Raw genomic sequence first — 15724 nt, 5'->3', positions numbered from 1 at the left:
ACGCGCATGTGGCGTCGCGCTTCGAGAACATTCAACAGCTGACAGTGCATGCGCCGTCGTGCTGTATATATACTAAAGGTCGGCGCTCGCTCGCTCAGTTGCCGCTCGTCGGTTGGTTTGTACGGCGCGTCGACGTCCAAGGTCGCGGTGAAATGAATTCCAACGAATCCACAAACACAATGATCGACGTCCCTTCGACCAGCGCCGCCCTTTCGCATACGTGTGTACGTGTTCACTCATTTAACACCCCCTCCTACAACCACGTTAACCAATTTAGCCATCGACCCAAGTAAGTCGCAATTTAACACCCCATTTCACAACCACGTTAACCAATTTAGCCATCGACCCAAGTAAGTCGCACTTTAACACCCCGTTAACCAATTATATGGTCCGCATCCTCCTCAGTGTTCCCTCGAGGGAAGCTGCGGGCAATTTTTTTTGTGCCCGCACTTCTCCACCTACCCAGCAAAGGTGAGCTCTCTGACTTTTAAACTTTAGGTGCTTTCCCAAAGTTGTCCGCGGCATACCTATAGGAGGAAGGTTTAAGGAGAAACTGTTGCGCTCGGCGCCATGTCTTCGACGGGGTGGACGACGTCACTCACAACCCAGCCAATGGTGTGCGTGCTTGAATACGAAGCTGCGAGCGACGTAACCGATAACACAGCCAATGGAGGCCACTCGTGATACTACAGCCCGATGAATTTTCGTCTTTCCTGAAGCCATATACAGCTTTCGCTGTAAAAAGTAAAAGTGCTTGCAGTACTCAATGTAAAAAGTGCTTTCAGTACGCTAAGAAATGCTAGGCATTAGGAAAAATATTTCGCTGGGTCAGGCGGACATAACTTTAGCGCAAATGACATAAAATATTTACTACAGTAATAATAACAAGATCGATGGCGGGCATGGCATTTGTGGAAAAGAAACTGTTGCTGCATTCTTTTCAACTCAACATGCAATCTGCTCCAAAAACCTTACATGTCGATATAGCAACAACTCTCATGAACAAGTGTTCTGCACAATTTCTTGTTTTCTTATCCCAAAAGATAATGTAAAGGTCAAAATGAATAAAAGTAGAACTTGTACAAATTTCGAACGTTATGGGAGACAAGTGTACGCATGTGTTCTTTACCATTGAAAATTGGTTAAATTTTCATGCTCTCGAATTCGCGGTTAAATGTTGAGGTAAGGATTTATGTTGTTTCAATATACCTTTACTTTTTATGTCAAATGTCACTTTCCTCCTAACTAAAAGGCGATTTTGTGCAAAAAAAGTTCTCATTTTGTATGTAGTTCTTCTGTTCTTTTTATAGCTAGCTGTCCTCTGCTTTAACCATGGTGCTCTAAAGCTACAGCTCATTTCTCTTAGTTCTCAATTCACGTGGCAAATATCTAGCCTAGCGCACTTTCGTGTCCCACATTTATCCATCGCTTGCTTACTTGTGTTTACCCATATGCAGCTGTCCTAGCCACATAGAGCTTTGACTGTAAAGAGGGAATCTCTTAAAGGGCTTGCTTTGTTTAGATTCTTCCATGCCCAACTATGGAATAATCAGCGGAAAGAAAATGATATATGTGTTACTGTAGCCCTGAATTTATGGCAGAAAGATTGCGTAACATCTCGTATTTCCTTCGCAACAATGCGGCCCAATTTTTCTATTACAACATTTTTGTTCATTATATTGCAACATAGTTTATTATAACCCGGATACTCTGAAAGAGCTTTTTTCAAATTCACTTATTGCTACCATGTACTGTTATGCCTCCAGCTTTGCTAAATTTCTTGATTAAGAGCATGCCGAAATAATTTTTATCTCACAGAGAGCACCAAATCAGCGTAGAATAGAATGAAAATGTTCCAACTAAAAACAGCCTTATAATGTAAGTGCTTTAACCAAGACAAAATGAAATGAGATAACTGGGACCACCGAGAGATGTATTTTTAAAATTCAACATTGCCTTACGGCTAGATTTTTTTTTTGCACTGATGCGGTGTGGGGAGATGTTCGTGCACCCATAGGGCACCGGCAACTTCTTATCGCTTAAAGGTGTCTAATAACAAAGTCACAATATGCCGAAGTCTCTAAGCGTAGCAAGTCCACAACACAAAAATATACGATTTAGCATAACAGTTAGGAAATGAAATTTAGAAACGAGGTGTTCAACAATCGCATTTACGTGGATATACGGTAATGTTAAGAAATTGTACAGAGCCTACTGCGTATAGTCGAACAGTCACATAAGTGTCAACATAACAGACGCATACTCGGCACAACACTGAACAGTCCCATTATTATGCACTGTCACGTATAAAAAATCTGTATCGCACTAATATCGGCCAAGGATGCCACTGTCTTCAAAGAAAACTTTCGATGCTTTTGCGTCACACTTCTGTAAACGTCTTGTTGGCCACGGGCTCAAAAGCTAGATTTTAACTTATGGTTGGTGACCTTACTTCTCGTTTTTCTATGAAACACTGGGAGCAGCCGAGCAGCTGGTGGAAATGAGAACAGAGGATCTTTTCAGAAGAGATAAGAGCATAAAAATTATTGTCTACATTTTCAATCTTACCATAACGAATGGGGAAACACAAATTCTAGACATAGTAGTGGTCAAGTAAGCTTCAGATAAAAACTTACGTTGAAGAGAGCAGTGGGATGATCGGGTGCTCTTCGCCCAAGAAAATATTTCTGCCAGACCATATTTATGATCCATAGAAACAGGATAGAGTGCTGTTAGCGTTTCTCGAAGAACATCAACGTCATTTGTCGATTAACGAAAGTTAACCTAAACTTTTTTCTAGATTAGTAACCTATTTGTAATATATGTTGGCTGCTTTCCGAGAATACCGTTTATAGAAGGGCTGACTTACGCTGCTGATTTTTTTCTCGCAGTTAGTGAAGAGTAAAACAGTTAAATACTAGAAAACGAGAACGCCACTTTTAGACGCTCTAATATATTGCTTCATAAAATAAATTACGGGCTTCACAGTTAAGTACAGAAATCTAATTATTGGTGCTGTGTTAGAAATGTAGCAATACAGAATTGTTCTAGCACTAATAAAGGCAAAATAATACCTGTATTCAAAAAGGGAGACCGAAAAGTTTTTTCCAATTATCACCCTATAACAATTCTCCCATTCTTTAGTAAGGTAATTGAGAAGCTCATTGTGAATCGTCTAATGGTGTACCTAACAACATTTAACCTTTTGTCACATAAGCAGTTTGGTTTTCGTGCTAAGTTTTCTACCGAATGAAAACTGATTAAACTAACAGATAGCATAAAACAGTGCATCGATAAGGGGCTCTGGGTAGGAGCGTTATTTATAGATTTAACTAAAGCCTTCGACACTGTAAACCACTCTATTTGGTATGCTAAACTTAATTCCTTGGGAATTAGTGGGCCTACTGTAGCCGTTTTACAAAGCTACGTCGCTAACAGAACTCAGGTTGTCAATTATGGCGGTGTTTTATCCTCACCAATAATAACTAACCAGGGAGTCCCACAAGGCTCAATTTTGGGACCTCTCATGGTTCTTATCTACATGAACGACTTACCATCATCACTTAACTCATCTGACTGCATCCTTTATGCTGACGATACCACGATATTTTCTACTGACAAAGATCTTAACAATCTACTAGCAAAATCAAACACTGATGTCACGAAACTTGTTTCATGGTGCAAAAGTAACTTATTGAAAATCAACCCTGTTAAAACAACCTTTATGTTATTTCACTCGGCCCAAAAAAGCGTTACGATGTAACCCGAAATATACATTGATAACTGCGTCATCACCCCATCAAAGTTCACTGCTTTTCTAAGTGTCACATTACACCCTCAACTCAAATATAACATTCACGTGAATTCTGTCGTCAAGAAGACTGATTTTGGCATCCGCATACTTATTCGCACAAGGCATTGTTTTCAGCAACACATTTTAAAATCACTTTACTATGCTTTCATTAACAGTCACCTAACCTACTGCATTTCATCCTGGGCCATTACCTACGCCACACACCTAACATCTCTCATTCACCTTCAGAAAAGAGCAGTCCAAATTATCACACATAGTTCCTACACAGCATCAGCAGCACCCCTCTTTAGCACTCTCGAAATTCTACTGTTCATTTTCACCTTTCAACTCAAACTTTGAATTTTATTATTCAGAAGTAGAGTCGGTGACATTCCAACTAACATACTTCCCCTCACACATCCCCACAATACTAATAAAACACGGTTTTCTGAAAATAGTAACCTTCTGCTTCCAAAAGTAAGTACTAACTACGGCAAAATGACAGCCTTGTTTTCTGCAATTTCTTTCTGGAACTCACTACCATCAATTATTAAACCAAGCCCCTCATTACATTGTTTCCGGCAGCATATAAAACAGTTATTACTAACAACATGCGACACCTGAATATATATGTATGTGTATATATACATGTGTGTGTAAATACGGTTATATGCATTTATGTGTACGTGTATAGGTTCTGAAGTGACACTGTATTAGCTAGTGATATGAATGTGTTATGTTATAGTCATTTAATCCAATTAGTTATCTCCTGTTTTATCACTTACATGTAAATATTTTGAACTACCATAAGTTTCAATAATAATTTTCATTACGTTCATTTTGTTTTATTCGCTTGCTGTTTTTTCCTTAGTTGCCAATCTTTCTTCTATATTTTTATACATGAATTCACAAGAGGTCCCCCTGACAGTTTTTACTTTGGGACCTCCTTCTGTATTATATCAACTTTTTACTTGCACTGTATTGTACTGAATAAAGGGCTTTACCTATCCAAAAAAAAAAGATGGTTCACGTGAGTGAAAGGTGTTATTTCGTGCTGCTTTAATATGGCAATAAATAATGACATCGCCGTCAAATACCGATCAAAGAGCTAGTGAAAGAGAGGCAGAAAGGCCCCAATTTCGTAAATCATTTGCCACGAATACACTTGCACTGTTCACAATCAAGCTGTGCTCGAAGTTATCGTTCTACTGCATTGGCTGATCTTTCGCTCTTTTTCTGCTTGACATTATAAAATCTTATTTTTTATTTTGGTGTTTGTGTCAGAATACAGCAAAAATTCTGTTATCAAGCATCTCATCGCTACTGGTTTCTTTGTTCACTTTCGAGGAAAATGACTTGTAACTGTGCTCTTTCATCGAAATACCATTTAGCAATGGTTAGAATGTTCGATCAGATAGACTACCCGTTCTCAGAAAACGTTTTTTAGTGCTAGTAAGTTCACTAACGAGCGGAGAGGTTTCTGCGCATACAAATTACTTTTCTGTGGCAGCGCTCACTTGGAGCTCAGCTCTTGCATTTCATTTAACTATTTTTCGAGAACTCTTGTCACCTATTCAGGATCAGCTTCTAAGAGAGGATATATTTAGTTACGGTATGCAGCGGGATGTTGACGTTATGGTTAGGCATGTTTTGTGAACTCAGCTGACTTCCTTGCAAGAACAATGGATCAAGAACAACAGCACACCAAAGACTCGAATCGGAAACACGAGAAAATCGTAGTGAGGTGGAAACAGCGGATGCGTTTGAAAAAGGAGTGAATGATTTATCACCATTCGCCGAGCCGACCGAAGCAATATCTCAGCGTACGTCTTTTCGCTAAGGTTTATTTATTGTCCCAAGAACCACAGTATGTGGAGAGTGCGTCTTGACATGTTTTATTTTGAGAGGGAGCAGCCATGTCTTGAATAATGCAGCAGAAGAGATGGAAACCTTGCTTTAACAATGCATGAGTTCATGGCGGCGTGGTTTAACATGGAGAGCGCTGAGTACGAAGTAATATAAAATCACCTTTTAAAAAGCAACCAGGTATGCTGAGCCTCAATGAATTACGGCGACACCGAATACAACCTCCAATAAGCTACGACCAACTGATGTGAGGCGACTACATGAAGGCTACGTCGGTGATTAAAGTTGACCACCGAGGTGCACGTGGATGGTGCAAGGGGCGTGTGTGTGTTGGTGTCTGTGTGTGCACTGCAACCATAGCCGAGATAGGTGCGTTAGGGATGAAGACGAGGAAAAAAGCTTTGAAGGCCCAGGACGCTTCGAAAGATACCTCCAAGACAAAGTGGGTGAGGTGCTCGGTGTGCGATTCGTGGGCCAGACTCCAGAATACAGCCTTCTCCTCCATCGAGGAGGCAGATCCAGCAGCCCATTATAAGTGTCGTCAATGCGCGAAGCTCAACTCATTTAGAAAAAAAATGATGGCATTGGTCAAGCAAACATCAGAGAGCAACAACCTCGCAATAGCCGTCCTGAGAATGCGCCTAGAGGAGGAGACTGCGACCCGAAGGAGAGAAAGGGAGCATTTGGAGGCCCTGCTACGTGTAAAAAAACAAAAAAACGTGAAACGATGACTTCACTGCCAAGGTGGTGCTTTTAGAGCTACCCAACCCATCCCTGAACCATACCAGCATGATGGACAGCAAGGAAACGAAAATGACGGCCACCCCCCCCCCCTTCCTTCCTCAGCACAGACTCCGAGCAAGCAAATGTGACGGGAGGCGAGACAAACGCTGGTGCTAGGCAGGTGAACGGCAAAATCTATCCTCAACCAGAATCAGACACCTTGCCCCCCTTCAGCCTCCCCCTCTGCCCTCCCAATAATATATGGACAGCTGAAGAAAGCAACTCACCACACAAAGCCAGGCACAAAGCCAGGCATCTGACTTCATGGGACGGTCACAGATAGGGAATATTAACGCAGAAGACAAACAGCACAGAGTTTTTCCAGCAGGGGGTTCTGTCCGACAGGCATTCCGTTGGGGTGATAGCACGCATACCAACTGAAGGGTCATGTGCTACGCGCAACCACAAGGAGCAAGCTAGTCCACTTCCGCACATCAGCTTTGACCTCGAATACGGCATTATGGTCCGCTGCTGAGGCCATAGTGGTGATCCATGCAGGCCGTAGAGACATTATGAGTGACCAGCCTCCAGCGGACTCTGCAAAGAATGTACAAACGCGTCTGCAGACTTGGCTGAAAAAATCTAAGAAACATAAGTTTGTCATATATGCCATCCCGGAAATGGCGGGCTCCCATAAACCAGTCAACAACAAGTTCATATCCTGGAATGACGCCATGCAACAGATTTGCAGGGAGCTTCGGCCACGAAACAAACTTGTGACTATGAACAGATTTCTACACAGAGACTCGCCGGCGGAATCGTAAAGTGCTGACATGGCTCAGGGGCGCGGTGAGAGTTTAGGCCGCAGACTGTCTTTTTAGGACTAAGATCATGGGCGAAGAAACTACCGCAGTGCAGATGGACGAAGCAGCAGCCTGCAGTGAACCCCTTCATGGAAGCCATTGGCCAGGCCCTACTGAAGATGATTGGAGATCACTTTCAAGCAAAGAAAGCAAAGCGCGGCAGAAAGGAATACCAATAGGATCTATCACCCTTCTGGTTTCTTCTCGCAACTACATTGAAACACAGAAGAAGAAAAGACGATAGAAAAATAATAAGAGGATGACAATTTACTACCTAAACATGTAGGGTGGCTGACGAGAGGAAAAATGGGAAGAACTGGCTATGGTTATCGAAACAAATGATGTGTCGGTTGCCTGCTTAGCCGAAACACATCTGCAAGACTTGGGGAACCGCCACCTCTGAAAGGCTACGTATGGACTGGGCTCAACTGACAAAAAGGTGAATGCAAAGGAGGTCGTTCGAGGTTTATGTATAGAATGGACTCTCAGTGGGACATGCTACAATTTAACTGTTCAGAGCATATGCGGCTAAAGGGGAAGATCGGCAGACACAAGGTGGCACTGGGCCTCGTCTACCTGTGGACTGGAGGAAATAGATATGTCAAGAATGTGGAAATTTTGAATGCATAGAAAATGACATCCTCAACGTTAATCTGCCACTACTGATTGTCGGCGGCTTCAACGCGCATATTTTGGAGCTCGATAGGCTGACAGACCAAACTGGAAAACTCCTTTTCAGAATGGGTAGAGAAAATAAAGTTTGTCATTGTAAACACCACCAAAAAATGCAAGGGTGCATTAACCTGGGCTGCAAGGAGCAATAAATCATGCATAGACTATTGCCTTATCTCGCCAGGACTCCCCCCGCAACTAACTGACATGCACGTCGACGAGAACGGAGAAGAGAGCATAGGCAGTGACCATCACAGTATCAAATTGCTATTTGGAGCACAGGCTTACCCCACCCGGCTTCCTGCAGCCCAAACCGGCTGTCGGACACTCACGGTTCCTGAAATAAAGGAGTTGGCTGGTTGGATGGAAGAGAAGGCAGTCCAGAAAGACATGGAAACTTTTGATGATTTACACACCTGAATAAAAAAGATGATAGGAAAAGGGGCAGCAAACACAGGCCTTCAAAAGGCCCACCCAGACAGAAGAAGGTGGCTTGGTGGAACAACGACGTGGCAACTGCTCTAGCTACATGTAAACAGCTCTGCCGGCCACATAGATTTGCGCTCCGGCTTTGTGCTGATGAGGCGAAAATCCAGCACCTGTGGGCTCGTTATCTGAGGGCGAAGAAATCTATGTCTGCTATTAAGACGATCGACACCAGGGACTGCTTCGAACGAATACAGTTTACTAGAAGAAGCGAAGTAGCACGCGCTTGCTCCAGGCAGCAGTATTCTTTCTTCTTCTTCCGGTGTTTGATGATGATATTTTATAGGCTTTCGCCCGCCCAAGTTAAAATATGATAAGCTCTCGCGGGCTGTTTGAAACAACCTTCCATAGGGTATATGTGGTTCACCGATCTTCTTAGAAGCTCTTTTTTGCCTGTGCGAAGGAGACAAGCTCTTGTTATTCCGTCTCACCAAGGGTAGAGTTTTTCAATCCGGCACATTTTCCAAAATGTTCTTGGAGCCTTGTCCTCAACCAACATGATGTCACCCTGTGAGAGTGGTTTTGCTTGCCGCGTCCTTGCTTTGACCGTAGCTCCTATTTCCTTGGGGTATTCTTGATGCCATCTTTTCCACCAAGCGCGCACGAGTTTGCATCTGGTTCACCATGCGTCTTCAATGTCACCGTTGTACAGACTTGTTTTTCCGTCTTGAAGCTGTCGCCGTCCACCTATGATGTCTGCCGGCGTTGGTGGCATTGGCTCGTCCGGTTCTCCATATACGTAAGTCAATGGTTGATTGTTGAGTGTTCCTTCAACTTCTGCTACAATAGTGCGTAGCTCCTCTACCGAAGCTGTGCTTTTCGATATTCTTTTTCGCATCGACGTCTTCAAGCTTCTTATGAGGCGCTGGTAAAATCCACCCCACCATGGCGCGCACTCGTCTATCGTTTTCCACTGAATTCGTTGGCCACTGCAGTACTTCTTTAAGACCTCGTTTTTCATTGTTTCGAGCATTCTGTTGATTACCTTTCCAGCTTTCATAAAAGTTTTGGCGTTGTCCAAGTAGACTACTGCTGGCATTCCCCGTCAAGCTGTAAGTCGTCGGAATGCTTGTAGAAAATTTGACGATGACAAATCGTTGGTAACTTCCAATCGTACTCCTCTCGTTACCAGGCAGGTGAATATCAGTACATATTGCTTCACAATCTGGTACTTGTCCTTTGCGTAAAAAGGTCCTATGAAGTCAACTCTCGTAACATTGAATGGTTCTGCTTCAGTGACTCTGTCTGCCGGAAGTGGAGGTACGTCTTCAGTCGCCGGTCTGGAGTTATGCCTCTTGCAGACGACACATCTGTTCAGAACTCTTTTCACTGCTTGTCTACCCTGCAATATCCAGAACTTAGTTCGAAGTTGCGCTTCAATAAATTAACGTTGACTTCCGCTGTCTAATAACAAATGGCAATGTCGGCCACATGTTTCTCCTTCTACGCATGCTACAGCCGTCTGCAAAAGCACAAACGTATGCTTGATATTTTCGGTTGCGTGTAGCGTAGACGTCCTCGCTTCGGCTTGCGCTGTTGAGACCAGCTCTGCCCTTGTTTTCTGCATCATCGTTCTATACACTGATGTGGCATGTCGTCCCTTGCATTGCTTGCATTTTACTTGTGCCTTGCAAATGCGTGCAGTGTGGTTTGGTCGCGTGCATCTGAAGCCTGCTCTATTTTCGGTAAGCATAGCTTTCTTTTCATCCATTGGAATGCTCCTACGACAGTTTTCGGTTGCGTGGTTTTCTGCTTGCAGAATAAGCATATTCTGTCCGCTGAGCTATAGAAGCTTGAAGTTGTGCGCATATGTCCGTGGTTCTCTCTTGGTTTTGCAGTTATCCTCTCTTGTTCACGTTGTGTTTCTTCACGAAAAGCCGCTTGCTCTCTTAGGAATAACATAAGCCTGTCCAGCTTTTCCTCGCACGCTTTTCCCGTTGCGTTGTTTTGCTCGCCGTTTTCTGAAGCTGAGCAGTTTCTCATAGCCTCTTTTGACTTGAACTGCACTGATAATTCTGGTGAAATCGCTCTTTTCAATACCGTTAACAACGTCGGCGCATAGCTCTCGGTTTCTTCTTTAAGTGACTTGAGTGCCAATATGTTTACCTGTACTCTTTGTACTAGCCTATTTAAGTCATCGGTATCTTGAACAAACCTCACTTTCTCCAAACTCAATAGCTCGTTCATGTGCATTTCAATGAAATGTTCTAGATTGCCGAACGTTTTTTGCAGTATTTTGATTGCGTCATCATAATTTTCCTCTGCCGAGTACTGAAGTCCTTCAATAGCAGCCGCCGCTTTTCCGGTTAGTGATGCTAACAAGTAATTGAACTTCTGTCCCTTGCTCATGTTCGGTCTCAGGTGAACTGCCGACACGTACTGGTCTCGTCGCTCGATCCAGGTCGATCCTCTGCTCCTTCGCCGTTTTCTTCTCTGCTGCTCCGTGGCAGGTTGACCTTTTTTGCTGGCGAGTAGTAGTATCCTGGTCACGTCACCATTATTAAGACGATCGAGACCAGGGACTGCTTCGAATGAATACAGTTTATTAGAAGAAGCGAAGTAGCACGCGCTCGCTCCAGGCAGCAGTCTTCTTTCTTCTTCTTCCGGTGTTTGATGATGATATTTTATACCTACTTTGGTCCAAGACAGCATGAGAACCATAAACCGCAATATATTAAAGGAAATAAAAGAGGCTGGTCGAGATGAAGGGAAGAAATTCTGGCGGCACATACAGGGTCAGAAGTCGACAGTCCAGCCATGGACAGACAGCCTTCAGGATCCCGAAATGGGGCGGGAGTACACAGGTGAGGCGTGCTTCCACTTCATCGCGGAACATATGGCAGGAAAGCTCAGGTTGCAAGCTGGGCATAGTATTGAGTTGGATGAGAGACCCCAGTATCCTGACCTACCACGATGCGATGGTATCACTGAGAGAGAGCTTGACCGGGCCCTCAAGCGGCTGTATGGTACATCAGCGGTTGGGCTGGATGGAATTCCACCTCTGCTGCTGAAACGAATTGGCAAGGAGGCTCGAGAACATTTTGAGACGCCCTCAACTATGTCATTCAGTCTGGCAACATACCGAAGGGATGCAGCTACGCCCGCATAAGGCTCATTCTATAGAAAAAGGCTGAGAACTCTCTCTCTCTCTGACAGCTATCGACCCATCACTATAACCTCAGCAATGTACAGACTGTTTGCCCATATCGTGCGAGCAAGGCTACAACAGTGGGCCGAGGCTGAGGTCCTAAGAAAACTACAGGACGGTTCCCGGCCTGGCAGATGCCTGGAAGACAACCTTTTTGTGGTGACGCTGCAGTCAATGGAAGTCGCTCTAAAGGAATCCCGTACGATCTTTCTGGATTTTCTGGTCATATCACAGGCATACGTTGCCGTTGAACAGGCTAATCTGTGTTCGACACTGTCTCAACTAGGTGTGGGAGAGAAAGTGGCGACACTGCTTAGAGCACTTTACATCGACACTCAGGCAGTTGTACGGTAGGGACAAAAGAATTCGCACCCCATCAAAGTGGCAAGGGACCTGCGACAAGGGTGCCCCATGTCATCACTGCTTTTCATGCTCTATGTTGAAGGTTTAGGGCATCGTCTGACTGAGAGTGGGCTTGGCTTTAACCAAAGCTACAAGAAGGAGGATAGCACAAACATACGACACATCGAGGCACTGTTTTACGCCCACAATATTGTCTTCCTGGCGAACAACCCTCATGAGCTGCACGACCTCCTGAACTGTGGTCCTTCAGCCGTTTCCAGGTGTGCAGAGCGCTATGGAAATGAGTGACAGTGCCGGGCCTGACGCTCGAAAATGCGGTGCTGGACCTGTCGTCGGGCACAAGAGAGGCTCTGGAGACCCGACAGACGGAGGTCGGTCGCAAGGCCCTCGGCACACAGAGGTGCATGCCAAATGAAGCCGTCCAGGCGATGTTCGTTGGTCCTCCTTTGAAGCGTGAGAAGCCATGGCAAAAATATCCTACGAGCGGAGATTAAGCGGGACGTGCGTTGACCGGGTGGGCCCGGCAGATGTACAAGTACATCCACCTACGATCCTATAACACCAAGTGGGCAACTCGAACAAAAGTCCTCACTGAATGGTTTGGCGTCGAAACCACCCGACTCACGGCCGTCCCACAAGCTGGCCAAAGACACAAAGTGAGAGAACACGTCAGAGCCGCTGAACTGGAAAGGTGGAGGACTTCAACTAAGACAAAGCTGGCGCTGTCAGTATACCGTACAAACAAGCAAGCCGTTGGAGCAGAACGGTTCTACGACAATATTAGGGGAAGCAGTCTCCTCTCAGAGGCCCATGGTTGGGTCCTCCGCACTCGCGCCATGCAGGCCAAGTTCACACTGAGCATGCCGACCTGCCACCGCTGCAACGCAGCCGAAGAAACAACTCAGAACGCTGTGCTCGTATGCGTGGGCCTGTAGCCCGGGCAACCGCTCGAGCAACCGCTCGGGCAGACGAACCCGTTACCCCAGTGCGTTCACGACGGCGCTGGGATTCCGTGAACAGGGTGCGCCCCCTAACTGGAAAAAGATGGAATTTGACGAAGCGATAGGTGGAGCACTGGTGGTGCACCAGCAATCTTCCAGGTGCCCTCGAAAGGGCAGGAAACTAGAACTTCTTCCTTTTAAAGAGGCAGACCCGGGCTGCATATTACTCGTTGATCGCCCACTTCAACGTGCAAGACCACAGTTATCATCATCATCATCATCATCATCATCATTATCATTATCGAGTTAGATGAATAGCGAATGAAAGTCAGAACTTTGTGCGTTATGGAAAAAAGTTGCAGGGAGAGTGGATTGAGTATTTTATTGGATTGCATTTGATGAACTTTTATTAGGTCCTCTAAAACACCGATCACTGTGTTGCGGGCAGCTCCCACGTGGGGACTGAGATGCCAAGCTCCTCAGCCGCCTCGTGGGCTTGGTGGACAGCCCAGAGCTGATCTGCCAAGCACGAGCTGCCGATTGCCGCCTCCCATCTGGCAGAGGTGATGTTCGATAAAGAGCGAATTTGGTGCACTGCCAGAGCATATGTTCTAATGAAGCTATTTCCCCACAATGTGGACAAAGATTACTTGGGTATAAATCAGGGTACATAATGTGTAACATTTTCAAAGTAGGGTACATCCGCGTTTGCAAAAGCCTTAATGTAAGTGCTTGGGGCCGAGTTAGGTTTTTGTGAGGTGGAGGGAAAATCCTTCTAGACGGGTTTGAAATGTTTAGTGAGCTCGTTATATGTTGTAGGAATGTCCCGGTTATCCCCTTCACCGGTATAACGCATCCTCGGGGAGGCGCGGCTGGAGAGACTCTCGTGCCGCCTCGTGTGCTGCTTCATTGAGATTGGGAGGGAAATCGTTGACTTGTCCAAGGTGAGCTGGGAACCAACTCAAAACATGATGCGTTATGTTCTTGCCTTGCAGTATTCTCAGCATTTGTTCAGAGACCATCCCCTTGGCGAAAGCCTGTAGTGCTGCCATGGAATCACTGTAGGCGACGTCAATGTTATCCATCTTGAGTGCTAAGGCGATGGCCACCTGTTCCGCAATGATTGGGTCTTTCGTCCTGACCGTCGCTGAGTTGACGACACGGCCAGCCCCATCGACCACCACTGCCACAAACGCTTTCCCATTGGTGTAGGGAGCCGCGTCAACAAATACGACCCCTCGTTCCTCATTTGAGAGTTGACGAAGTATAGTCCTGGCCCTCGCTACTCTTCTTTTGACGTTGTGTTCTGGATGCATGTTTCTTGGTATAGGAGATACCATGATATTCTCCCTGATGTTGTCGGGGATATCATTGTGATTGCGTATGATTGCCATTGGGTGTTGGCCCAGTTCCTGCAGGATCATTCTCCCCGGCCTTGTTGTAGATAACCTTGCAGACTCTGCTCTCTCTTGGGCTTCTGCTATTTCTTCGAGCGTGTTGTGAATGCCAAGCTCAAGTAGACGCTCGGTGCTGGTATGTATGGGTAGGCACAGGACCTTCTTGATAACTTTCCTGAGGAGCACATTCAGTGTCTCGGACTCTGCTTTTGACTAGTTGTGCATTGCTGCCTCCGACGTGAAGTGGCTTAGAACAAACGCATGCATCAACCTGATGAGTTTGTCTTCCTTGATGCCATTTTATTTGTTGGCCACTCTGCATATGAGGTGCACCGCACTGTCTGTTTTCCAAGTCAACTTGGCTATAGAATTGCTGTTTGCGCCGGTAGACTCTATCAGCATGCCCAGGACTTTGATGTAGTCGACCCTCTGGATGGTATCTCTTGATTTGTACGGAGGTGGATGTCTATCTGGTTTAACGGCTTCCATCCCCTGGGCTTCGGTCCCCGGCGTGCAGTCCGATACAGTAAAAGTTCTGACTTATTGGAGGAGCACGTGAGCCCAGACGGACGAAGGTACTCTTCTACGGTGTCAATCGCCTCTTGCAGGGCGCTCTCAATTTGCCCCTCGCTTCCACCTGTGCACCAGATGGTAATGTCATCTGTGTATATGCTGTGTTCCAATCCTTCAATGCTCGATAATTTCTTTGACGGTCCAATCATGGCACTGTTGAACAGCATTGGTGAAATCACTGCCCCTTGCGGCGTGCCCCTTGCTTCTAGTTCAATTGCTGTGGTCTCAATATTTGCAATCTTCATCACAGCTTTCCGATCTGTAAGAAAGGACCATGCGTAGTCATAGAAGGCTTTCCCTAGACCAAGCTTGGAAATTGCTTCGAGTATGAATGAGTGGTGGATGTTGTCAAACGCTTTTTTTAGATCTAGGCACAGAATGGCTCTCACGTCTGTGGCTTCGTGGTCGATGACCTGGTGTTAGATAAGCTTCGATGCATATTGTGTGGATACCCTTGCCCTGAATCCAACCATATTGTGTGTATATATGTCATTATCTTCTAAGTACTTGTTTATCTTGTGCCTGACATGTTCTGCAACCTTGCCGATACATGATGTCAAGGATATTGGCCTTATGTTGTCCAAGTTAGGGGACTTTCCTGGCTTAGGAGAGTATTTTATTGGTACTAATAATTTTGCTGAAGAGACTGAAGGAGTTCATCGTTCGTTCATTACTTGCTTCGTAAACAATGAATGTAATGGAAAGTTTCGTGAAAGGAGTGTTGGCGGTGTGCTTAGGGGAAACCATTATTGGCGTCTGATGAGTAAGGTTTTGTGGCTGCGGATAAATTTAGTTGATATATTATGTTTAAACATTGCTACCATTCCTCAAAGACCACTTATATATGACAACTACAACTCGCGAATCCTTTACTTCCTATGTAACATCTTCTTAGGTGT

The sequence above is a fragment of the Rhipicephalus microplus genome, chromosome 2 (assembly GCF_043290135.1).
Source record: "Rhipicephalus microplus isolate Deutch F79 chromosome 2, USDA_Rmic, whole genome shotgun sequence".
NCBI lineage: Eukaryota > Metazoa > Arthropoda > Arachnida > Ixodida > Ixodidae > Rhipicephalus > Rhipicephalus microplus.
This window is presented reverse-complemented; position numbering follows the sequence as displayed.